At 43.5% G+C, this 27,537-nt stretch overlaps 1 long non-coding RNA gene across 1 annotated transcript; it reads left to right on the top strand.

Annotated features, from left to right (window-relative positions):
• The first annotated feature begins 13,972 nt into the window (after positions 1–13,972).
• LOC142034791 (uncharacterized) lies at positions 13,973–25,353 on the top strand. The gene is made up of 3 exons (XR_012651798.1): positions 13,973–14,544; positions 16,367–16,417; positions 24,607–25,353. It is a non-coding gene; the product is annotated as an uncharacterized LOC142034791 (long non-coding RNA).
• Positions 25,354–27,537: the final 2,184 nt, after the last annotated feature.

Raw genomic sequence — 27,537 nt, 5'->3', positions numbered from 1 at the left:
ACCTGCTCTAGTGTTGAGCAATTCCTGACAAAGGCTGGGAGCAGTCTCTGCTGAATTTTTCAAACATTTGATGAAGTTTTTCTTTCTGTTTGTGACTTTTTAATGATAATTCTGTTGTAAGACTCATTAGCTGCTTGCTTTGTGGGTTGGGGCTCTGTGGTTTTTTTTTTTGTTTGGGGTGGTGGGGGTTTTTTGATTGTGATGTTTGGCCAGAAAACTTACCTGATTTTGCTTTTAACACTGACAATGGGAAAAAAAAAATCACTTTCACTGTAAGGTCTCACAAATCATAGACTTGTCACTCTGACAGCTGTAGACCTGTGAATAAATTTTTCTGGTAGGACAACATGCAGTGTGAGATAATATAGGAGATAGCATATAACCATCATAGAGAGGGTGGGATAAGAGTAAAAGTATTAGTTTACTAGTTTTGAGTAGCTGTTACTGGTAGCTTGGTTCAATCTAGCGCTAACAGGCTGGACAGAAATTACAGGATCAGAAAATACCAGCATGAAAGACACAGAATGAAATGAGACTATCTATGAGCAAAATTTTTGTAGAATGAGTGTGAACGTTAAGTTGCCTATAAATGTTAATTTTTATCTTATTTTGAATAAGAGCAGGTGGTTATGATCATATCCAATTGCCTTCTATAGATTAAGATATTTTGTATTATTGATGAATATGGAAGAAGATTGCTATGGCCCCTTGATGGTGTTCCTCTGTTCTGGGATCCCTCTTTTATCCCTGTCTTGTAGTTTTCATCAGCCTTTCAAGGCAAATTTTTATGATGTGGACAAAGGATGGCATATAACCTGAGATACAGAGATTGTTGGGTTTTTCTCCTGATTTGTAAGGGACTGGTGTGCAGTATCACTTTAAGGTCTACAAATGGAAGCTCACTTTAACATAAATATAAAGTAATTCTGATAATTCATTGACAAATAGCATCAATTCCTGTTTCTGTGGGCATCAGTCATTAGGAAGTTTCTGGATGCTACTTAAGCTGCAACAGCATGGGGGAAAGGAAGGTTTCTTGTGTCATTTTCATTGGCCTTCAATCACAAGTTATGAGTGCGTTACTTTCTGTTCATGAATTTTGTTATGTATAAGGTTGTCAGATATTTTGGGACTTGGTGATTTATGTTTTCTGAAAAACGTAGAGCTTTCAAACAGCTGGGTTGTTTGGGGCTGGAGGAGCTAATGTAGCAGAGAAGGCACCCATTTGGGGAGAAATCTGTGAGAGATATGGTCTGCATATGAAGAGGACAAGCTGCTGGCACAAGAATTATAATATTATGGATAGCTATATAAAATACCAGATGTGGAGAAGTGGGATGCCAAAAAAGCCAACAAGATCTCGGTGGGAAGCTTTTGGCATGTCAACATTAATGATCAAGCAAGACACCATGAGAAAGGAGAATTTTTTCCAGGAATCAAAAACCAGGGATGTGGTTGCTGAAAGCAAGAATTCCAGGAGAGGGACGGGGGAGAGAAAATGTCAGATAGAGATGTACAATGCTTTGCTGGAAAGCTTAAGCCTTAAAACATTTGAGTAAGGGCATTCCAGTTTAGAAGTCATTGTGTTAAGGATAATAACCTAACCAAGAGAACCCCAAACAAATGGGATGTAGTTGTGTTGCTCCACTGCATGCTCCAGTACTACTGCCATAACACAGCAGAGTCCCAGTGGGCAAGGACTGGGTCAGCAGGTTGCTCGTGAGGACCTGGTGTGCCTAACTTATAGGAGAGAGGCAGGTATCTCAGCCGTCTGCAGGACACTGCGGCAGCAGGATGTCTTCTACCAGTAGCAGATCACTAAACGAACATATTGGCTTATTCATAACTCTCACTAATGAAGTACCATGGGGATATTTTTGCTGGGATAACCATGTTGGCTCCAAAACACTGCTTCTTTCTGGAATGAGAGTCCAGTTATTATTGGTATGTTTCTAATGTACTTAAGGCAGTCACTTTTCCCACACTCTAATATTGCAGCTCCACATTTTTGGTAGTAGCCAGTCAGATGTGTTATAATTATGAATCAGACATTGGTTTTAAGGCTTGCAGACCTCTCTCATAAAGCTTTAATTTCCTCAGCCATTTGCAATAATCTTACATCTGTCACATTCGCAAGGTATCTAGACAGGGTACCACCAACTACCAAGGCTGTGCCAGGCACAATACTGTATTATGTCTGTGGATTGTACCTAATTAAGCCCTAAGTAGGGCTTGACAAGTCACTGGCACGCGATCCAAGTCTTTCCTATTTATCAGGAGTACAAGTGGTTTGTGGTCAGTCAAAAGTTGAAATGACTCTCTGGAAGAGCTTTTTAATACATTTTTCACATGCTTCTTTTACAATGAGACACTCCTCAGTCTGCAGAGAGTGATTTATATCATCAGCGAATGTCCGGGAGCAGTATGTAGCAGCCCCGCCAGTCTGACCAGGTTGCAATAATTCAGTAATCTGCAACGCAGTTATAGCAGGAGGCTGCGAGTAGTTACAGGAAGGGAGCACTAGTGTGCTTCAGGTAGGGCTTCCGCTCAGTTGAAAACATATTCTCATATTATGTTCAAATATCAGGTGCTTTCGTTTTCCAGGAGTTCATTCCAAGGGTATATTATTGCCATTCATAACCCAGCATTCATTTCACTTTGACATAGATTCAGGAGTTTGCATTTATTTATTACTTTCTTGGGCCAATTTACCTTTTCTCAGTCTGCCCTTATGCCTAGTTTTCATGCACGTTGTCTCAATAGTTCAGCTAGCCCAATGTTTATTGCATTTTAGACCCAAATACCAAGTGTCTCTGGAAATCTAGGCCGGCTTTTATCATGTTTCTCTTCTTAATGGCAATATCCCAGGACTTTGTCTGTACAAGCAACTATCCCTTTCCAGGTGCTGCAGTAGCCTTGTCATTTCCTTTGGAATATATTGGGTGCAGTAGTGATGCCAAAAGGAAGTCTGCGGGAAGATTACCATCCAAAAGGCATAATAAAAGTAGTTAACTTGGCGCCATCTGGGTGTAGAAGCATCTGCCAAAAACCATTTGCGGCATCTAAAAGGGGAAAAAACTTGGGCATTCATCTTGGAAAGATGTCGTCCACTGCGGATAGGACAGTGCTTCTCTCAAGCACTTTGTTTCATTGATTTAGGTCAAAGGATATGCTGACTCGTCTGTTTTTGTTAAGGCCTTATAACGGCTGGTAAACACCATTCAGCGGGTTTGGCTATTTCTTCTGACAGGGCTTGGACGGTCTGCTCAAGCTCTTTGCTTGGGAAGCACTGAACTGAACATGTTGTGACTCCCCAGACACTGTAAGGACTTGTATTGCATTGTGTAGTGGGGAGATGAGCTTACTGGGCCTCTTTCCTCCAGTGCTTTTGTGTTGTTTTGGCTGATGTAGCAATGCCATTGGTCTATCTTACTGAACAGTTAATTTCTGAACCATTGGCAACAAACACAGTGCCCCAAGTGTCCTGTAACATCGCAAATTACTACAGGTCTTACTGGCATGTATGTTCATCCATGAGTGCAAGTGACCCAGTCACTCGTTATTTGGTTTTAACCAGTTCTTTCCCAATTCTCATTTCTGAATGCTGTCCTGTGCCTCACCTCAGGGACTTTCTTCTTCTTTCTCTGCCTTCAGACTCAGGAGACTGCTTTCTACCTATTTATTGTCCTGCTCCAATCTCTAAAAGTCTGAGAGGACCTTACTCAACTTTTATTGCCCAACCTACTTCCCTCCATTCCTGCTGGAGTGGACACCACCAGTGTGGTCTCAAGGCCTCTGTTGACTGAACCTCTCCTGTATCCCCCTGGACATGTCCTTCTTCCACTAGAAATCTGTCCCACTGAAGCAGAAAATGGAGGTGTGAGGGTTCGCAAGGAGTTTTCATTGCTGTCAGCTAATAGCTAGCCAGGGCATGAGGCCCTCAAATGCATGTGCATTTGCCCATTGTTTTCCCTGGCAAAGAATTAATTCATGTTGCAAAAAAAATACTGTAAAATTCTTCCATTTCCTCCTGTCAATTTACCCTGTGCAGGAAAGTGGGTAAGTCATGAGTGTGCACACTTTCAGCTGAGACTTCACGGCCAATAGCATTGCCAAAAGCCAAGAGCTGTGATAGCAAAAATGTGGGGTTTTAAAAAATGAGAGTTAATATTGATTGCCCTGCATTTTACTTGACCAGAGCAGGGAGTCTGTTTTTAAGAAATCATCATGCCCCTTTAAAAAGGTCAGGCCTCAGTCTCATTTTAAAGCACTTAGAACTGAAAATAATTCCTGAAAATGTTGACTTAAGCTGCTGCTATTATACAAAAGGCATCACAAACTTGTTTGACCCTCAGAACTGAAATTTTCTTCTACCTCCAAGTTCCAGACCCACATCCTGCACACTTTCTTCATATCCTTCTGTTAAGTACTTCCAGTTGGACTTCTCAATGAATAAGGGAGGTAGGAGTTGACCATATCTATGCATGTGTATGTTTCTATCCACGATCAGGATTAAAATGGCCCTGTAGATACGTGTATTTTCTTGTTAATTCTGCCTGTGTGAGCCTACAAACAGATGCTTTTATTGCTGGAACCAAGAGGGAGAAAGATGAAATAACTATAGCCAAGCAGAAAATGTAAGATATGGGAATTTCCCTCCTGGAGTAATACACAGGAATATGATACTAGAAAACATAGGGAAAGCTAGGAGATCTTAGCTAAGAGACACTGAGGTCTTTTCCTCTTTCTTTTTTTTTTTTTTTTTTTTTTTTTAATGTGAGAAAAAGAAGGAAGGAAAAGATTGTAGTGGCCCTTTCCATTCCTGAAACTTGTAGATCCTTGTAGATCACAGGACTCTGTACACCACAATAAGCAATAAGAACAGTGTGCTCTAAGTAATTTAAAAGCTACGTTAAGAGAAGTGCATACTTTTCATGTTTGATACATTTCCAAAAACTTCAATCATTCATTTCTATTTGCCTGTTCTGCACAATTAAAATTGAAAATTAAATGCACAGAAAGGAATGAATAGCATAATCTTTCTATCTTTCTTTCTTTCTTTCTATGTCTCTTTTTTCTCTCTTTCTTTTTTCTTCCCTTTCTCCCTTTCTTTCTCTTTCCTTCTAGCCCCTTGTCCTTTCTCCTCTCTTTGGTCTTTCCTCCATAAATGAGACTGAAGATGTCATATCGCTCTTCTTATGCTACTGATTGAATCCACACATGTGGACAGATAGCTCAATGTTTTGCCAATGTGGTCATTTGATAAACAATGAAATTTAGCCATCTACCCGAGTCCTATAAAACATGTGGATGCTAGACACACAGCCATAGGATGACTGGAGTTGTCATTTCAGATTGTTGCCCAGATACCTCTGCCTGGCCTGCCCTGGAGCTTTTCATGGAAACACCTAAGGGCAATGGCTCCCCTTCACTGGAAATCTTGGTGCTGTCCTCCAGGATGGGGGATCTGAGTGCCTCTGAGCCCCTCTGCCTCCATGCCTGCAGGCTCTGCCCCTTCCCTTCGCACCAGCTCATCCTTCATGACCACAGCACAGGCCCGCTGGAGCTGGTCACCCAGGCCTTCCCAGTCAGTGCTGCTAATGGCCCGACAACAGCGAGGACACTGTTGAACACATATGGTGGGATGTACGTGGTTTTCTTGGCAGGGCAGTTTGAGGAAAAAAGTTTTGTGTGGTCATGAAACCTCAGATGTGGATGGCCCCAACTGAATGCTGTTAGACAAGGGAGTAGCTAAGAAAGATCATTACAGTTCAATATGCTTTTATTTTAACCGAACTACTGAGTGCTAAAAATCTTTGAATATGTGGGAGATCCTCTTGGTAGAGTCTAGTTTCATCATGACTTTTCACATTGACAACACGCAGCGTGTTGCGCTCAGAAACCCTCTGGGGACTGGAGATGAGATTTGCCCTCTGATCCCCTTTGATTGGTATTTATGACTCGAATGAGGGGTGTTTTTGAAAGAAAGCACTTAGGTCTCATTTTGTCACAGTGACGGTTAATCTTAGTATCAATAGGTGTCTAGGCATTTGTGTTTGCCATATGTTTTTCTCTTTAGCTCTAATGTTAAACTTTTGAGAGGTCACTGAATTTGGCACACATGCTTTTTCACTTGACTGTCTTTAACTATTAGGGGTCAGTAAGTGTTTCTAAATCCTAAAATAATTTAAAGAGGTACGCATAGGTTCAGATATTTATCTTTAAATATTTGGAACAACAATAATAACAGTAACAACCAGCAAATCCTTTTTTCATGACTCTTTTCTAGTTAATGGCTGGTTTTGCAGGAACCATAGTCCTCACTCGTAGTAAAGAAAGAGAGGCATTACTGGGAAAAGTCCCGTGCAGTTGGAGGTTTTCACCAAGAGGTGGTGCTAACAATTACCACAGTCAGAATAACATCCTTGTAAAATCTCTATAATCTATTTGCAACCGAAATTAAAGGTTTTATGTGGGCATGTGCACTTATGCAGTACTAAGGCGTCCTTCTATTTATGAGCTGTGTAATTGTACGTTTAGTCCTTTTTCGGCGTAGGAAAGCCGCACTATAATGTGTAATTATAACCTTGGTAAGTGTAACACCATTAAAGTTAGAGTAAGTGGTGTGCGCAGCAGAGCAATGATAGGGTGATGACAGAGTGACATGCTATAACCAGCACGGCATAATAAGAAGAGTCTTGTTGTTCCTGCTATTAAAAAGGCTGTTCTCTGTACCAGCTAACTTTTGGTTCCCTGGGAGAAGGGAAATGATGCTAAGGCTCACAGAAGCACTGGCTGTGCCTGTAGCGGTGACTTTTGCAGGACACATACCCAGAGGCTGTTAAGGATCTCAAGGCATCGGGGCATTGGGGGTGGCAGAGCCTCAGGAGGTCCTGGCAGCCCTTGGGGGCAGCAGCACCGGCCATGCCAGAGGTGGACCTTGCTGGGGTGCTTGCCTCGGGTTGCTTGTCCAAACTGAGCTCTCCACGAGCACTGAGCACCCACCTCAGCCTTCGCTGACAGGAGGATGTGCTGGCCAGAGGGCTGTACTAGCAGGTCCCTCCAGTGTAGAAAACAGTGGTTTTCACAAGCCAGTCTAGGGCTCATTGACTGCTGCAGGTGCGGATAACTGACCCTCTCTTTGCCCCCCCTGTTTTCCCAAAGGCAGGGGAAGTGAAGCCCTAGGCGCTCAGCGGTGCAGGGTGCAGGAGGCTGCAGAGGGCAGCATGGTGGTGTGGTGGAAGACCCACCAGAGCTCCGTGTCATGGGGCTGATGGCTGCAGTGGGGGAGCAGTGTCGGCCTCACTGAGTCGGTATCTAGCCGAAATGCTGGAGGCTTCCCTCCAAAGTTTCCTGTAGGTGGAAACAACCAGCAATCTTGTTGTGAAAAACAGCCTGGGGGAACAGATGCTTTGCCCAAGGGAGCGCAAACTTTGCCCGACTTCTGTAATATTGCCACCAGTGGTGAATCCCAGGCTCATCTCTGTGCTGGGGAGTTTCCAATCCTCTGGTACCTGTGGGATGCTGTTGGCCACATTGGAAGCATGTACTGATTAGCATCACTGAGGAAATTAAAAATCTCAGTGTGGGTATATGGCATAAACTACACTGCAAATTGAATTAAACTCTCTGAAAATCCTGCCAAAGAGGACAGCCTTTTACGGATTAAATCCCAGCCTTGCAAGCACTTTTATATAGGATTGCAGAAGAGAGCTTTAAAATGGTCCTTATGGCATTTTTAACGGAGGCAAGTCCCAGGGCTGGTTCGGGGTAGCTGGTCCAGTGGTTCTGTTTTCACTTTGGCAGGAGTACATCACTAATCTGAAAGCTGTTGACAGTCTTCTCAGTGATGCTTTTTTTCCATGTTTGTGTTTTGTATTTTCTGGCTGAGTTAGCCTGTATCCTGTAAACTTTCTTATTGTGCTTCATACTCATTGCAATGACATCTACTGTGGAAGGGAGAGAGAAGGCTTATTAACCGCAGGCTCGCCTCCTGCTGACTGCAGTCGGAGACGGCCTGGGACAACACTTCCAGCAGATGTTTCTGCTTTATAGATCAATGGAAACTTTACAGAGATATTTCCCTCTTCAGTCCAAAAGCAAATGCCAGCAAGTCTGAGATCCAGTAACTTTGTGCTGGACACCAAGAATTTTATTTGGTTTGTTGTATTTTTTATACACACACAAACTAGCTACCAGAAAGTTGTCTTTAACATTGCTTCAAATGGCATGTCTTACCGGAATAAAGCTGCTATCCACTTGAGGAAAGCGGTCTTGCTGCCTTTGCCCGCACATGAAGTATCAGTGTAGGTTAGAGTCCAGCAGAGACGGGCACGCACAAGACATAGACCATCAGCCATCATCACGGCGTGGTATTTTCTGGTTCTGAATCTACATGGACTCTGTGGAACAAATCCATATTTCAAACGATGAAAGAGAAATGCGCTATTATATCCAAACAAAGGGGGGAAAATGCATCTTTCTTTCTGCAAATTATCTTCTTGCATTCTCAAGGAGGGGCTGACTGGGGAAGAAGGGATATGGAGAGGAATGGAAATGGAAGCCTCAACATCTGTACCCACTCATGACTCCACAGGGACGGGAACACACGACCCCTTTCTCAGCACAGCACCCGTCTGCTATGGCTTCGGGCACAGTTGCTCCCATGCTACAAATTTCCCTCAAAGCAACTCCAAACAGGAAATAAACATTTTTACTATTTTGACAAAGAAAGCTCATCTATGGTTTCAGATCACCCATGTGAAACCAGCATAACCCTCCAGGACTCCTTTTTCTCTCATACTTTGCTGTTTGTGTAAAGGAAAACAGACAGTTGCAGCTGAAGGAGCGGCTTCCTTTGTGTGTGTGTGTGTGTGTGTGTGTGTTGCAATGGCATCTGTGGGAAACAGACTTTCATACATCCTACTCTTGTGTGATAGAGACAGGGAGCCTTTTGGCTCTACAAATGTCTGTAGGAAACTGCAAATTCAGAGACACATCTTTCAGTGATAGAAACCTCAACTATGTCAAAACCTCAGCTGATGTTTCAGTGATGGAAACATCAACTGTCCTGTCAAACAAGACTTAATTTAGTGGGAGTATTTTTTGTAGCAGCAAGTAACAAAATAGACTTCCAGTGATTGCCTGCCATAAAGGAGCTGGAGACTTCCTCTGACCAGATCAGGCCAGATCTGGAGATATTTAATGTTCCTTTAATGTGTAGGGATCTGCATATTTGGTGGGATATCTGCATGAAGAAACAGCTGTGCTGTCTCTGGGCGTCATCTTTTCTCAAAGGGCATCTCTCTTTTGAATGTATTGCAGCCTTCCCTTTAGGGACAACAGAGAGAAGCAAGTAGACCCCAGAAGTATGTGCATGGACTGTGCAATAACAAAAGTTTCCTATAATTCAGTTGGCATTCTGTGTTTGGTCAAAAAGCCCTTGAGGCCATGAAGTTTGAGAGAGCTGATTTCTTTTAGTGCCTGGCTTTTAAATGCTTACTATTGTGTAAGACAGTGGTCAGTTCAACCAGGTCATGCCAGAGACTTGTAAATGCACAGTTCCCTACCTTGTCTTTTTCCTAAGCTTCAATGTACTAATGGCATTTAGCAAACAGTATTGAGATTAGAAAGGATATGAAAAGCTTATCATTTTCTTGTCAATCAAAGTAACCATGATCATACAATTTACATCTGAGGTTCTGGCTACTCCTGTCTTCAGAGTGTGGCCCCGTGAACACCAGCAGAAGCAAAACCATTTAGTGCTGTGGGGAGCTCAGGCTGCTGCAGGTATCCTTTCTGATCAAAAATGCCATAGACGCAGTCTTCATCTTCCTCCTGCCTAAGGTCTGGATAAGGTGCTTGGGATGGTTATTTCACACACCTGCAGAACCACCTCTGATTTCCTGTATGGACAGGTACCTACGGCATCACTTCCAGCACACGGCAGCAGCTTTCACGATGACCTACTGTGTTTTATGTTTGGCTTCTTAAGTATTTCTTCATGTACCAGCAAGTCTCTGATTCCTCTGAGCTCACCTTCTAATAGCATAGGCAATCTCGATTTCTCATTTCTTTTTGAAAAAATGTCTGCAGCCGACAGCCCATATATCCCTCTTGTTATTTTATAATTTAAAAGTACTAAATATAGATCTGGTTACCTCTGTCCCTCCTTTGCCAACAGGTGCTTTATTACACTGGTAGCTTCACTCACTGGCCATTACGCTTGTATAAAGGGAACCTGCAGCTGTGTGTCTGGGATTTCACTGCAATCCGTTTAAAACTCCAGATCGCTGATGCAGCCTGTGATCAGGTACTCTTATGTGAAAAGTGCCATGTTTAGTACAGGTAGAGCGCAGAGCAGCCCCTTGTTTAGCAGTGCTGTCTCCTGCTAATCCTCTCTCCAGGGATGAAGGCTGTTGAGCTGTATGAGGAGGCACTCAGCCCCCGCATACTCTGTGCCAGGAGGTGGACTCTGCAGGTGCAGAACTTGGAGTAGGTCAGTTCCCAGGGCTGGGGCTTGAGGCGTAAAAGCGGGGCAAGTCCCACATCCCTGTGAAAATCTGTAACAAAAGAGCATCCCCAAGATGCCTGGCTGATCTCCCCTCCCTGCCTCACTGGGGACGAGAGGGAGATTTCCCTTGTAACAGGAGGATCTCTCTCGCGCGCACCTTGGCCTGCACTGTAACCCGTGCAGGAGGAGGTAGTTGTTCCCTTCACCGGAGGTCACTGCAGCATCACCAACCTCTGGTCTTTGCACTGTTGCATTTCCGACTGTTGCTCTAGAGGCTGTGTTTCTGACTATGATCTCTCTTCTAGGTTTTTATTTGCTATACAAATACTCTCTCTCAATAACAAAAAACCCCTCTGCTCTTCCCAGGGCAAGTTTGTCATGCTCCTTTCAGCAGTGGCAGCAGGTGGCGTAATGTCCTTTCCAGCTATTTACGAGCCCCCAGTAGATGAAGACTTGAAACCTTTGACACCCAAATACCATAGTCAAAACCTTGTTCTCTGTTACAACACGCTGACATTTTTATCAGCATCCGTGAGATATAAACTCACGCTCTCAGGACGACCTCACTGATACCCTTCATCGAAGAGTCCAAGGGTTTCTCAGTTTTTTACTTACTGTCTTAGCAGCTCAGGGCTGAACTTCTTCAATACAGTCCTCTGATTAACTACCTCAGACCTTTTAATGCAACCAGCATCTTATGGTCCTACCTGCACAGACATACTTTCAGGTTCTCAGGTCAAGTAGTGGGATTAAGCATAAATTTCCTTTTCTCATTCAGTATTTTGAGGGACGCTTGTCCTTTTTGTACCCGTCTCTGCTGGCATACCTAGGGTGTGATGGTCTTAGTCCTGGTACCTCTCTGGCCTTGTTGCTGTGTTCATTTCTCCTAGGAATGTTATTTCTATTACACACAAAGCATATTTTTAATTTTTCAGCTTAAGGCCAGCACTCTGGTTTTTTTCAGTCCTGTGCAGAGCCTCTACCCCTGCTTTTTCCCTTCTGATCAAAACTTGGTTTATGTAAACCTTTGCACACTTTACACCATCAAAACAATAATGCATCCATTCAAATCATGAAAGCTATTGGACTTCCAATCCTCATGGAGAAGAGTTGTCTCCTCCTTTGTTAAATGAGCACAAATGTGTGCTCCATTTGTGTAGCGGTACCTGCCAAAACCTTGTATCAGGCACAGTAAAAACATTTGGCATCAACCACGTCCCCAAAGACTTCTCCCCTCGGAGGGGAAAATTCCATTTTTCTGTGTTACATTCTTTCAATAATGTACATAAATGAAGTTTTTTAAGGTTTGGCTGCATTTCTCCCCCTCTGCAAAGACTATGCACTGACAGCTTGTGCTCTTTCTCTGCTTCCTTGCTTCTCCTTCCTCGATTTGGTAAGACCTGCATTTTAGCCATTAACACCCTGATTCTTGTGGTTTTCCTCATAATGTTAATGTTACTCTTTCTGGCACTAGTCTAGTCTAGAGCTTGAACATTCCAAGGAAAGCTTATGACGGATCTGGCCTCTTTTTCCAAATGCCAGCTGTCTGCTTGGTTTCTGTTATATGCCACAGCAAAACTATCTCCATGTACAGTTCCCCCTGGATTCAGGCTCTGCGTGCCTCTCTGACCTGAATGTCTTCAAATGGTGTCTGGGGCTCTCTGGGGTGGCCAGACCATCATGAACTTCAGTCTTAGTAGGTGCTGGAATCCCCAAGCATCCTCCTGTGGGACTCCAGTCTCAACCTGACAGCTTAATAGCAGCTCAGACACCTGAAAACACAAACAGCCATTTGCCAAAGGGGCCGAGCTGTCAGCCACATCTTAAATGGAAAAGTATGGATTTCAGTACAGGACTGAGCATCTTCGACTAGGATTGTGCTCCTGGCTCCATCACTGAGCACTGTTCATCTTTGGATAGGACACTGCCTTTACCATGGCTCTGCTGCCTTATCCATAAAATGAAGGTAACAATCCTAATCCTCCTTGTAAAGCTCTCTGAGACTCACTGGCAAAGGATTTGTGGCACTGCAGAGCTAAGTCAACTGAAATGGCTGCATTATTTTTGCTGAAGCCTAGAGCTTCTCAAAAGCCTGAGGTAACTGAAGCAGTAGTTAGACAACAGAAGAAATAACTGGGTCGGAAGCTATATTTATGAATGACGGCAGGGTCATATGACTTACTGTGAATAATTTATCTGACAAAGACATATAGTTTGCATAATCTTCTTAAAACAGTGTACTGTAAATATTGCAGTCTGCTAAATAATTTGAGAGATGAGTCAACAGGATTTGGTTAAGATCCAACAACTTTTTGAATTATTGAATTCTTTACTCCCAGACACCTACTTGAACGGCACCAGCTGCCAAGCAAGTAAGTTCCCACTCCCTCCAAATGGAAGTTCCCTTTGCAAAGTGGGTTTGAGAACTGGCTCAACATGGTCAGCAGAAATCTGGCCCTCCAAGGATCATGGGCTATTTGGCTGCTGTTGCAGACAGTACCCCGCCAAGTCTTTCCTGTCGCACTAAAACTTGTTTTGAAGAATGGGGGCTTGTGGAAAAACCTTGCCTCTTGCCCTAGGTAGCTGAGTGACTCTTGGACTGGTCTTTGTGTGATGTTAAAGGTCGAGCATTGCATAGTACAGTAACATTTGCTTACATGAACACTTCTGCTCACAATGGACTTCTGTGAAGAGCACAACAGTTAGCCTTCGTGGGGCATTATTCTGAATTTAACTCAGCGTCCTTGAAAACTTTCAAACCCTGTGTTTGTTGGTTCCTGTACCCTCACTGTCTTCCGGTTAAATAAACCTTTGTGGCATGAATAGTGCTCAATAGTATCTGTTTGAATGTGTATGAATGAAGAGCCTCAATAGTTTCTGAATGTTATTCTTTCATTCATAGTCAGAAAAAAGCTCCTGTATCTCATGGGGATGATGACAACCACTCCCCTCTGTCAACTCCTCTCTTTCACCATTTGATTTCACAAGATGAATCGGGTCAGTGCACTGAATGGCTGTCTGGTTTCTGTAGAACCTGCTGGAAGTGGCTCAGAAGAGTGCAGTCACACTGCGCTAGCTCTCCTGCAGGGACAGCTGTGGCACTGGGAGGCAGGACCTTGCTGAGAGCTGCTGCAAGACATGGCCTGCATCCTATTTTGTTTCTTTGAGGAGGTCATGTTCCAGTGAGAGTAACTATGTCGTGTCCACCAAAAGTCCCTTGATCATGATCAGACCTGTGCTCCCCTCCTACCCAACAGATCAGAGCTACTATTTCACCTGCCTGGTTGAGCTGCATGCGTGGTGCAACCCTCAGAACTTGGGGCAGGTCCACCAAATCTTTTCCTCCACATCCATTTCATTATTATTACCTTCCTGTTTGCATTGCCCTTCCACGCAGCAGGAGAGACAGAGATGCTGCTCCTTCCTGGAGAAGGACAGGTTGAACTCTCATGGGTTCTGTTGGCTGGGGGAGCGGGACCAAGCAGGAGATATTACAGGAGGAGAAAGGAGCACGGGATGAGGAGGAGACTGAACCTCTGAGGGAAAGAGCAAAGCAGTCAGATAGCAGGGAAAGAGAGACTGAAAAAAAAAGGAAGGAGAAGTTAAGCTTTGGAAGAAGAGGGGGGAAAGAGCTTCTTAAATGCAGCTAGCAAGGGTAAAGACTCTGGTTTCTTCCCAGATCTCCCACTGGCTGTGTGTATGCCCTGGAAGAAATTCCTTCATGACCCTGGGCTTCAGTTTTGCTGCTTCAAATTTAGAGTTTTCTGCTAATTTTTCCATCTCCAGCATAAATAACAGGACATGGTGTATTATCTGGCATTTGGAGTTAGAGAGGACAAGACCCACAGGGAATCACAAGGTGCTTGCACTTTTAATGTGCTGTCCCCTCTCTTACTCACAGGCTCACAGTGAAAATGCTGGTATTCAGCCCTGCCCTGGGCATAAAATACAGCGTCTTAATTCAGCTCTGAAACTACTGTCCTTAAGTGAATGCTAACCATGTACCCAGACAAAAGGAATGCATTTGCTTGGTCAGTAAACATCTTTTTATGGGCATTAAAATAATTTGGTTTCCATTTTCTCCTCACCAGGCAGATTTTATTTAGTCAATACTGGGGCTGTCACAGGCTGTGCCGTTTTATTATTTGCCATGCCCCATGCTCTGTGTTACTGTGCTGGATCTCTTCTTAGTGGTGCTTCAGAACAGACCCAGGCACAGGGCATGAAAAAGCTCAGCTGTGCACAATTGCTGCTTTACCGGCATTGTAGCACCCTCAGCAACCTACTCAGAAAACTTAGAGCTGACTTTGCATTTTCTGGCCTTGATCTCTGGCACTAAAGTTAATTGGGATAATTCAGAGTTCACACCCATCTCCCTGAGGGGCTGGTTTAAAAATACATGTAATGTGAGTTTTAAAATAATTTCTTTTGATTGGAAGTATTTGGAAATGTTCCTCTCCACTGGTTTTAAAAGGTGTCATTTTTTTACGAATGCTGAGACGTTGATTAATAAAATTCCGAAAGCATTAACTCAATTGAGTGGACTCCAACTTTTCCTTTTTTTATTATTATGATTCGTGAAAATAAATGCAATAAAAAAAAAATCCCAGCAGCTCTGTTAAACTGTATCCTCAGCAGTCTTCCTCCTGATAGCCCTACCAGATGTTTTATGATGCTAGACACAGGGCCGTTTGCTCTTTTCTCGGGGGAAGGCCAAGCGAAGCCTTGGCTCAGCACCACGAGCCTTCAGCTTGTGACCCTGTATCTCAGCCACGTTGTACACTAGCCTGTACCCTGGGAAGGGGCCAGGCGGTTTAGTGTCCCTGCTTTTAAGACACCTCAGGGAGGAGCAGGTTTTTGGACGGCTACCTTTGGTTGCCATCTTCCAGCCTCCTAGGGGCAGCTGATGGGAGCTGATGCTCAGACCCATCTTCTCCAGCACATGCCCTGGCATGGCCCTGGGAGTCATTTGGGAGGATGGCAGATGCAGGCTCTGGCTCTGCCCAGCCAGGGCCACCTCCCGGACAAGAATGGCCATGACCACCCAAACGCTGGGAGACCCACCAAGGGAGACCCTTCTCCCTTGAAGCTGAGCTTCTGGTTTTGCTCTTCCCAGGTCTGCCATGAAATATGCCCTCTGAAAGGAGCTGGAGAGGCTGCAAGCCTTTGTATTTGGGAGGGGTGAGGACTGGGGGAGGGACTGCTCCTGCTCCCAGCCGCCAGCCAGCCAGCTGGGGAAGGATTTACTGCCCTGGATGTGTTTGGGACACAGACCGCTCAGAATAGCCATCCATCCTACATGTCTGAGGGAGCTGCCATGGGAGATTCATTTGTAGGCTGGCCTATCTTCTTCCTGAAGTTTCTTTCTCCTTTATACTGCAAAGGCTAATATATTGTTCAAAATAAAGCGGGCCTGGGGACTGAAGACAGAGCTGGTTATTGAGTGGAATGGACTGATGAGGAGTGGGTAATATATTTAAAGACTGTGCAGGAGCCGCTAGGGATGATATAGTCTGATTTATTTGATTTAGCCTAATTTATAGTACACTAGACTATGTTGTGATTCTTCAGGATTTTTATCAGGAAATTTGCATTCAATATTTAAGGATGTCTGGGCAGAAACACTCTCATTCTTTTATTATTTTGGCTTTAAACATATCATGTACCACAGAAGAATTTATAAGTGTATAAAGGGGTTTAATAAGTTCAGATGGCAAAAAAAAAAAAAAGTTTGAAAGCTAAGATCGGCAAGGGTGGAGGATTCCTGCTTCACCCTTTCCCAAAAGCATGGGTGGACTTTGTTAAAAAAAGGCAATACTGTACCTGCATTAATTCTCCTTTTTTTGTCTTTAGGACAGAGCCAGCCTTGGCAGAGTCGCTGACACCCAGAGGACTACAGATTTGGTTTGTTGTGCACCTCCTTCCTTTCTGAAATGGTCCTTGATTTTAGGGCTGCAATTTTGCTTAGTGGAATAAATGATAGTCCATTTTTTTGATGCTCTAAGCATGATTTTTACATCATAAAACCCCTCTAATAATTTCATCCTCTTCAGAGACCATCCCTAAAGGGAGATACTTCAGGTGAAATTGGGGCTGTCATTAGAGCAGAAATGGCTTCAGCACAAGATTGGGTTTCTAAGCACACCACCAGGGGAGACTCAATCTTTTTTTCCTGGAATTTTAAACCTTTTTCCATACACAGAGCAGAAGAGGGGGTCGGTCCCCAGTCTGTGCCCTACTGAGGTACCTTGTGATGCACTAAACATCTCAGCAGATGCCGTGTCCAAAACATCTTAAATGTTCATAGAAGGATCTCAATCTTAAATCTGTGACATGTCATGGTTCCAGCCACTCTGCTGGACCTTCCCCTGACATGATTTATTTGTAGGTACGTTCCATGTTTTTGAGGTTTGCATCCCGTTAAAGCATAGCGGGCTGCAGCCCTTGAGCCCTCAGCCTAAAGGTGTTCAGTTGGGAAAGTTTGAATCCCTGGTGATCTGCAAACTGCAACACTATTTAAAACCTTTGTTGACAGTCAAGCACATTGAGTGTTTAAAGTTTTAATAGGCTTAGAGTTAATTCTGGAGTCCACCAACATCTGCGTACATCTGTAATTTACGAGCACCTTTTACTTGGTTGGTTTAGTAAATTGTACCTAAGAGTGTTTTTGAAACTTTGGCAGGTCTTCGTAGAGTTTCATGATTCATCTGTGCTTTTGCCAGCTGCTTTGGTTCTTTTCTTTTTGCTTCTTTCTTTTTTTCTTCACCCCTTTTCCCCATTGGAAGACATTCTTAAATACTTAATTCAGGGCTGGGGTTTGGAATGCACTTTATCACACACCTTTTCTGTGCCAAAACACTTTACACACTCTATTAAGGACAACTTTCCACATACTAATGTATTTATTTGTGAAATGGCTTTTAAAGCCAGTGTAGATGGCAGAAGGCAAACACGATGGGCCAAGTCCACTTGTGGAGGAGCCCTGACCCTTTCTTGCAGCTTACACCCCTGCTACATGCAGGCACGGCTTGCTCTCCTGCAACCTCTCCCTCTTGCAATGCTGGCAGCACGGGCAAGGCAGACATGCGCCGTTTTGAGGAGAAAAGCGATGGGCTGGGAGCTGTGGAGAGGAAGGCGTGGGGGTGTGTGCACAATTACAGGCGGGTCCCCAAGGTACCACTGGGTGCCTGACTTCTGGCCAGGGACATTTGCTTTGGCTGGGAGGGTCCTGTTGAGAAAATATAGGACAGCTGCCTGGAGGCAGCCGGAGAACATGGAGGCTTCCAAAAAAACCTCTTTGTGCATTTGCCCTGGACAGCCCTTAGGAGCTGGGCTGGGAGCTGCTGGGCCAGTTTATTGTAAATAGAAGAGTCAGTCTTCCTTGCGTGTATGAACCTTTTAGTTTCTGGCAGCTCTCATCAAAATAATCCTGTTTTCCTCAAAACATGTGAGCGTTTCTGGGCTCTTGAGAAGGCCGAGTGCCTGACAAACTCAGCGCTTGTCTCTTCAGGCAGCTAGAGGTGGCGGGGGCACAACTGTGACGCTGGCTGCATTGGCGGGTCTCATAACTTCCCTTGTTGTTTTTATTGTCTTAACCTCCAGAGTGCTTTGATTAGGTTGGAATCCTAGCTTTCATGTTCATTTATTTTTTTAAAAGCAAGTTTCTAGCCCTTGTGGCTGTGGAAAGAGTAGCTTGAAAACATGCAATGTGCTTTGGATGTGCTAAAATCAGAAAGGGAACAAAGAGAGCCCAGCTGGGACTGCAGGCATGGGACACGTCTTTTTTTTAAACTCTGGATTTTTTCTCTCTCTTGCAATAGCTTCAGTCTTGTTATCATCCTTTTAGCAGAGGTGTGAGGCAATGGCACAGCTTGCCCGAGGTGACACAGCAGGGCAGCAAGTCAAGAACATGCTCAAGGTGTCCTTGCCACGTGCTGTGCTGCTACTGCCTCTGCCTCACACAGGCATTTCCCAAGGGCTGGGCTGGTGCAGGCGTTGGTCACATTGGGAACAGTTGGAGACAGAAAACTGAAGAGTTGGAACAGGACTTGTTTGCACATCATAGCAAGTCAGCTTGATTTCACTTCAAGTTTTCACCCCAAACCTCGTAATGGTGCATTTTCAGTGTGTCAGGTTTTGACACTTCCAGCCTTGTCACACGCTTGCAAGACCCGGTGCAACACTTTTGCTGCAGTTGGCAACTCGGTAAAATTTGCCTTTTTCACCTGAATTTGGCAGTATTAGTCTGAGAGCACATGCCCTCGCACATCTCATGGCTGTGCAGTAAAGCAGTGAACATGCGACAAGACGTTCCCAGCTCTAACGAATTAACGTCTAGGAACTACACTGTGCAAAAAAGTCAGATGTGAGCCATAGAGGCATTAATTGTCACAGCTTGTGCTCTGCTGACGCTTGGTTTTGTTTTATGTTATTCCCATAGCGAAATAGGAGTGGCTGATGCTCTTGTACTTAGGCTGGTTGATTTGACTCTGGCAGATAGCTCTTCTGGGCTGATAAAAGAGTATTTACACTGAAGGAAGACAGAGTAAGGGGTGGAAAAAGCTACAAAGTAGAGCTGGTCCCATCTTAAAAAAATTACTGACTCACAAAGAGTTAATCTGATCAGGTTTATATTTATCTGTCTGATATTTATCTGTCTGACACATGTGGTTGATACAAAGAACTGGTGTCTACTCTGTCAGTAGAAGTATTTTATTATTGTTAATAACTATTTGTTAACTCTGGCATCTATAATATGCCAGGCACTGTGCAAAACCCAAGGAAAGCGTAGTCTCTCCCCAGAGAGCTTATACTAATCTATTCTATTGCAACAATATTTTTTTAATACTGTGTATAAATCATTCTACTAGCAGTATTTAGTACAGAGGTTTACACTTCCCCATTCATGTTTTCATGGCAAACAAATTTGCCACAGTGAAAACAATATGCAGTTCAATCCAGCTATATTTTATGGAGTTTCTTCCAGGCAAACCATTGGAAACCATTGCTGCAGAGAGGCTCTTAACACACAGTTAACTTTGAAATCTGCCTAAGCATCATTAACTTTAATGGCCCTGAGCACACACTTCGGGCTAAGTGTGTGCTGAAGTGCTCTCCCAAATGTGGATAGGATTAGGCCGATACAAAGCATTTTGGCAAAATTCGGTGTAAAGCTTCAGGGATATTAAAATCCCCAGGGATTCACTATGGAAGTGGGTATCACATCGTCTGTCACGAGGGGCCATGCTCAGATGTCTCATGTGGCAGTGTGAGCTGACCCTCCCATTCAGGACCATTTTCCCATCTAAGGGATTCTGAAAACTTCATCAACCCTGGGGGCCTTTAGCGATGGTTGACTCTGTTTTGCTGCATGGAGAAGTGCTGTAGTACTGCCCTGCATGAAGGAGAAATGACTCCTAAGAGAGTAGATGAAATCATGATGGGACAATAGTGTAAGATAAAGATTTTTTAAAAAAAGACCTTCATTGAGTCAGACTAGAACTAAATCTATAGCTAAATAAAGGCATATAATGAAATAGAAGCAAGAAAAAATAAAAATAAAAATAAAAATTTATGTGTGCTAAACAAACAGTATCATCCAGTCTCTAGGGGAGAATAACTGAAAAAAGATAGTATTGGAATAGCTTAAAAAATGGAATAATGCCTAATGAGGTCCTTAGGGGACTGACTATTTATGTAGGCTGCATGAATGGCTTGATTCAAAAGGGAGCTTTGACCACATTCAGAATTGTGTCCAATTTAGTCTTATTTATTTAACACGTGAAGCCAACTTGCGTCCACTGTTGAACTGCCATCAAGAAGCACTGGAGATGCCTGATGGTGCCCTCTTGCCTCTTTGGGAATCACAAACCAGCAGATCTGTGACAGCATTTTCCTGATAGCAAAGGCATTTTGATTCTTCACTGCATTGCTGCCCCAAAATTACCCCATGTGTTTGGACCTTTTGTGAGCCTCCGGAGAGTCAGAGGCAGAAAGCCTTCCTAATGCAGAGAAATATCTGAGCTAACTTTTTTTTGCCACAGGAACGTCATGCGGAAAAGGGGTGCAAAGGAGATGGTGGGAGGGAGCAAAATCTTTGGGCTGCCACGAGATCCTAGCTTGGCTCACCACTTCTCATATGGCTTCACCCTAAATTTCTGAAAAGATACCCCTCACTGTAGGGATTTTTCTATTCCCCTAAAATACCAGACCTTCTGTCTTTAGAATAAGTTTGAGTGGGCTTTGGCTATTCATTATAGGGAGCACAGGCAGAAATGAACTGTTCCTTAGGAAACCAGCTATGCTGTGCTGGACGTTACAGAGAAACAACACAAGCCAAGCCGTAGCAGAGACTCTCTTTAAGGTTTATGAGTGACTATTTTTCTGGCTGATGCTTGTGAAATAAGTCAGGTTGGCACAAACAGTTCACTGAAGACTTCACTGAATGCATGAAAGCCCTGAGAACAGAAAGACTGCTGCAAGACTGTGGGTGAGACATATGGGTGAATAAGCAATTTCCTTCCCTCAGATCTGATTGTTTTTATATAAATACACACAGACATAATTATAGGTAAGACCACTTGGAGAAAATGGATGTGCGAGGGCAACTGCATTCACTTCTTGTGAGTCTCTCTAGAGGCAGGAGGCTTCAGTAATCAAAGTCCTAGAATCCCGAAATGGTTACATTACAAATATCCTTTGTTTTTATGAAAGGTCAGTGAAACTCACATCACTTTTCTTTTTAGAATGTACCATCATAAAAAGGAAACCTTCCAAACATTAGTCAACCACTGCATGGCTTTGTAGAGTGTTTTAACTTGTGTGACATGAAGAAGAGTGCGATGCATATCCTCAAACAGCTCTGCTTGTAAAATTATTTACTAAACAAGCACAAAAAGTGGTTTATTTATAAGCACTAAATGACAAGATTGAGAACTGGAAACCAATAAGAAAGAAGGGAGCAATAAAATATTAGGCAGCCAAATGACTGTGGCTTGATATATCTTGTCTCAGCTTTTCTTTGATTTTCCCCAAAAGAAGTTGGCAGTGACAATAGAAAGGCTGTGAACAACGTAACAATATACTTGTGCCAAAATGTAAATACAAAAGAAATGTTCTAAAATACCCTGTATCAAATTATCTGCAAGAAGCAGAAAAAGATGAATCACATTTTCAGTTCTTTGAAAACACAGAAAAAAAATCAAATGCAGAGCTTAAGAGTTTATCTTTACATAGGTACAAATTCCTTATTAAAAATTTGATCCCAATTAGAGAAGACCAAATGAATACTTTGATGATGATGTGATGGATGGGGTACACGAGTGATGTGTTTCATCATGATCCCAGTAAACTGAATAAAAACAAAAAACCCCAAAACTCAGAATGTGCCTCACACGTCTCTTTCTCAACAACTAAAGATATGAATGAGGATGTATTGACTTTTAATGAATTTCAAGTTCCACAAATGGGAGCCTTTTAGGATCAAGATATTAGGTGAGCACGCGATATGACATTTTTATAAGGCTCTCAGATATGGGCCTTGATGCAAGACATTCCAACTCACTCAGATGGACAATAACTCTTCACTAGCCCTGGATTAACACAGGCACTAGAGAGAGAATATGTAGGGAGGAGAAAATAGTCTCAAGCCAAAGGCCCACCCTATGTGCCTATATGTAAATCACAAGAGGCATAAAGAGCTTTATCTACCTTTCCTTTCCTAATGCAATCTGTTTTCACAATAAAAAAAAAGGTCTCGTCTGTATTATTTTCTTACAGCATGTCATAAAATGGTTATATTTTTCAAAAGCATTTCCAGTGAAAGCCAATGGATAGGTCTGCAGAGGTTCAAATATCTGATCTCCTTTTCCTCGGCTCTGAGTGTGTTGAATATGAGTCCAGTTCAGCCAGCCTGGAAAATGTGAAGTTTATTCCCAAGCTAATGTCTCTGGACTCATGGCTTAAGCAGACAGCATGCTGTCCCAGGGAGGCTTAGGGTCACAGATGTTAAAATTGCTGGGTGCCTTATAAGTTAGGTGGGTGTACTAGACACTCATTGAAGCACTGGAGGTTGTTTTGTTTTCAGTGGGGGGTTGAAAGTTTTGCCCTCTAGCATTGCTCCTTGGCCTCCTCTGGCCTATGGCCAAAGTACCAAGCCAGTTCATGGGTGAAATTCTATTATTTCCCATCAAGACCATGGGCCTTGGTCTCTACTCAAATACTCTCTTTTGCTCTTGTAAGCCAAAGCATATACTGTAATACCGAAGCAAATATTTACTGTTTGGTACACAATGCTCTATAGTCCTCCCGTGGTCTTTGACAAAATCCACTTCTCTGTTCTTGTTTTCCTAGCTAAAAGCTAGTTAAGGAAACAGGTGGATGATTGCATGTGTGTGATGCTGAACTCTTAGAGGAAAGTCAAATGCTTTGCTTTTTGCTCAATGTAAATTCGATCTGAGATCATTGGGACTTTGCTTTTAAGAGGTTCTTTTCTTCTAAAGTAACCCAGTGGCTTCCAGCAGGCCAATGACAAAAAGACAAAGTAGTCTAAGAAGAATACTGTGACGGTCCTCTCTTCTACCTCTAGTCCTTGTTTTTTTTCAACCTGACCTTAGTTTTTTAGTGGCTACAATTTTAGGAGTAATATGCCTAGGTCACTCCATAAACATTGCACATAAAACGTGTACCTGAGTTATTTTTATTAGTTTCTCAACTCAGCAGAAACAATTAGATTTTGTGCAACACACTCCCACAGCAAAAGGATATCACAGTATGCTCTGACGGGCAAGTGTGGGAGGCTGTAAATTAAGTGAAATACATTTATTGGGATCATCCAGTTTTACTTTATGAGAAAGCTGGTTGTCTCAAAATAATCCTTGCTGCCCTTTCTTCTCTTAAGGTCATATAGATAGGACATCTGGCAGAGGCTCAGTCCCAGTGCAACCAAGAACATTAACCCTGACCAGCCCAAATCACAACTGGGTCAGCTCATTCTCTGTAGCAAAAGAAATAAAGCACAATTTCGTAGTTGCTGATATTTCAAGGACTACATGTAATAGTTCTATTTTCAGTAAATATCAAAGCCAGGCTGATTGCAAGGCCTCCACTCCAAAGACCCTTTGTGCTAATAAAAGCACATTATCTTTGTAAAGTTAGTCACTATTGCATTGTGAACAAGGACATGGCAGTCTGCCCCTAAATTAAAAACTAAAGCCAAATCCCATTTGTTCTGCACCCCCTGTGGGTTATTGCTATAATCTCTAATTGACAATAATTGCATTTTATGAATCCATGAACAAACATTAATTTAATTTACAGAGTGTCCAGTTCTGTTAAACATCAAAGATAGTAATTTATAAATGACATCAGCAATAATTCTGCCTTCATTCAGGGCCATTTCTTCTGCCAGTCCAGGCTCAGACTCAGCACTTCAGCTGGCAGCTGCCTGCAGGCACCGTATGATGCCCAAGCGTCTATCTTCCAGCAAAATGGATGTTTCTCCTTCTGAGGGTGAGGGGGCACCTCTTTCCCCACATACCTGCCTTCTCCTGGAGAGGTGCAGCCTGCGGAGGCACCTGCCCTGTGTTGGCTTGACCCCACAGTACAGGGGGTTGTCCTGGAGGAGAAATTCCTCCCAGGGCTTTGAGGTAATGTGGGCTGCCCCCAGCCCCAGTGTAGTCCCACTGCCACTTCACATGGGTGCTTGACTGGGCTCAGAGGTGCTGTTTTCACACAGCCTCTATAGCAGCCTTTCCACATGGGTCACTGGAGAGGGTGCTTCACAGTCCCCAGGATCATCTCCCTGTGGTGCAAGACGAGAGCAAATTAAACTCTCCTTCCTTTTAGGAGACCACGGATCTGAAGAGGAAACTTCAAGATAACCGGTTTGGCTGTCAGTGCTTTGCAAGCTTTTTCTACCTATGCCTTCTCCCTTGGACATGTTCTATGCTTGTAGCGCATCAGCCTCAGCCCACCTTCTTCCTCCACTTGCTACCCCCCAATGGACCTCCCACTCCTGCAGCTGCGGATGTGATCTGAAACTGGTCAGGATGCTATTGCTTGATTGTTGTTTTTCATTTCCACATCTTTTCCAGGAAAGAAAAACAAACAAACAAACAAAAAGCCACTGGGGAGCACAGGGGACAGAACAAGACAGTGCTCAGTGTTGCTGGGAAAAGTATGGGAAGGGAAGAGCCCCTTATGCTATTGAGGCAGGAGGTATGGAGACTCTTGCCAGCAAAGTCTGCCACCGCAGCAATGCCTCGCAAGTGTCATGGTGATCTGCAAGCGGCAACAGAGATACATCTTGCTCTCAACTTACTTAAGCGTCACATGGCATCAGTGTGTAACTACACCCATAAAGTGGCCTACACCCAAAGTGAACTGGCTCTGCGCTGAAAACACGCCCGTTACAACCAGAGACTCTGGATGCAGGAAATATGCTGTCAAAATGTAACGGTCCAGCTTATGGCTTGATTGAACTTTTTGTCATCTTTGAAAGGCATGACAGCTGGTGTGAACTTTTGTATCAGATATCAGCGTTCCCCGCTCCAAATACTTCCATGTGACTGGCTTTGGTTAAAGAAGGCACTCTTGCTGAATTTAATTAGATAGAAACACAATTTCAGGGCAGATACCACCCCTTCTCGTTACCAAGGAAGATGGCCTGGAGCATTGCTTTGTGCCCAAGAGTGTCCCTAGCACAGCTTTCTGGCTGAGAAAACAATGGGCTACATCCAGGAAAAATATGAACGCTATATCTGTGCCTAGAAACTGTCACACTGGTATCTTTATAAATTGCACTGATATAAAAACAAAGTGCCTTAATTTAATTATGTGTGTTTTCCTTGGTTAGTGTAAGAAGAGTTCTGGGGGGGATCTGAGGACCTTTTTCCTATCAGACTGTCTTGAAAGGCAGAGGCCTCAAGGCAGACCCTGTCTGCGCTGCAGAGACGTATGTGCCCGCTGCAGGGCCACAGGGTGCTCACCCGTCCCCTCTTTGTAGGAAGAGCCTTGCTCTTCCCACGTGCACTGTACCCATGGCTTGGTTGGTGACATTTCGGTTACAGCAACAAATTCTGGGTGAGGGAAGGTTATGATTGGGGCTGGGAAAACCATCTGAGTGGATGACTTTATTCAGCAATTTTCTTTCTTTTCCTTCTTTCTTTGTGAGTTGCCTGCAAGCAGGTGGGCCCTTTTCCAGATGAACTGGTGATTCACTAAGTGAGTTGCCTGGCGGTCCTAAATGCTGCTTTCTGGGCAGACCCACACCCCAAGCCTCTCGACGTGTGAAGGGCAGCACATCCTCCTGCCGCAAATCCACAGGGAGAGAGAGCTTGCCCTGGCTTGGGGCTGCTCCGTGGGCTGGCTTAGGGGAGGGAGTGCAGGAGCCCCTGTGCCGCACAGCTGGGAGGATGCTCTGCCCTCGCCGAAGAAGCAGATGAGGCTTTTGTACAAGGATAATAATGGTTTCTAACCTTTCTGCACATCACACAGAGGAGGAAGACTCTTTGCAGCTGTGTATCTTAGTATAAGGGGCACCAAGTGCAAAAATGCATTTTGAGAGAAAAAAAGGGCTTTCATTTGGCATTTCCAAAAAATACAGGCACTTGGTATTACCCACTGACAGTCCATCTCCTTTTAATGTCTGCAAGCAGCTTGTGGTCTGTGGAGAGCTCGTGAACAGCTTGTTAAGAGCTTGATGATCAAACCTGCTTGGTTGTGATCAGCCATGTGGCATATCCCCATGACCGTGGGGTAAGAGCCCTGAGCTCTCCTCAAATAGTCTCCAGAATTATCTTCCAGCTTGCAGTTTTATCAAACACTCTTGCCACAAGCACGTCCACTATATTTGTAAGGGAAAGGGAAGAGGAAAGGGATATGGAAATCAGGCTGTCAAAATAATCCGCTGTTCTCTTTTTAGAGAAGATGAGACAAGAGCCTGCAAAATTTGGGAGAGCTAATGCTGCTGCTGCACTTGAGCGGGAGACATCTGCAGTAAAGGTATGTATGAACTAAAAGCCACAGCAAAACGTGTCTTGTGAGGTTCTGGCTCAACCATATTGAGGAAGAGGTAGGACAGATCCCCATTATCATACTGAGCATCCTGGGAAATGGGAGTCGCACCTAAGAGCATGCACCAAAAATAGTAATATTTGTACAGGGTAGTAGGCAGTGAACTCCCAAACAGAGCTGAATCAAACAGCTGGGGATAACCAGACAAGAAAACACATGGCCGGAAAGATAGCCATCAAATTCCTCTTACTCCTTTCTCTGGCACTTTGTTCTCTCTGCAAAATGTCGTCAACGTTCCTTAGACAGAAAGAGACTAGAAATGGAAAAAGTAAGTGGATAGGCTGAGGTTATGGCTTATTTTCTTTTCCCAACAGGGGAGTATTGTATAATGGAATTTTGTTCAAGTATCAGTTTTATTCTTAAAATAGTTATTATTCTTCATACTGCATATGAAACAAGAGCTATGTTTTGGGTCTAACATACTTCTTGATAACAGGGTGTGAGTGAGCTTTTAAAAAAGTAATAAATAAAAAAATAAAATTATTTTTTATTAAATTGATTCTAAATTAATTTAAACTAAATTAAAATAAAATAAAATATAAAAGGAGATATGGAAAAAAAAATTTTTCATGTGTATTTGGGCAAAACAGACATCTGTGGACCTAGGGACGCTGAGTACAAAATCTTCTGTCCTCTGCTCTCTGATAAATGAATCACAAAACTGGAAACAAAAAGACAGGTGTATTTTGAAGACAGTCACCACATTCTGAGATTGGGTATAATCTAACACTGCTGGACTGACATGTTACCCAGAGTCAGAATGATATCCACTGGGAGACTGAGGTGTCTCTCTAAATGACATGTCCATGAGCTGATGCAAATATTGGATCAACAGTGGAAATGTATAATGCAACAACCATCCATATGTCTGAGTGCTCCTGTATTAAAACAAGGCCACTGTGTTTCAAGAAACCAAAAAGTCCTGAAATAGGAGAGATGTTGTATGGTTA

The sequence above is a fragment of the Buteo buteo genome, chromosome 1 (genome assembly GCF_964188355.1).
Source record: "Buteo buteo chromosome 1, bButBut1.hap1.1, whole genome shotgun sequence".
Taxonomy (NCBI): Eukaryota; Metazoa; Chordata; class Aves; order Accipitriformes; family Accipitridae; genus Buteo; species Buteo buteo.
Note: the sequence above shows the minus strand (reverse complement) of the source record. Positions and strands in the feature narration are given on the sequence as shown.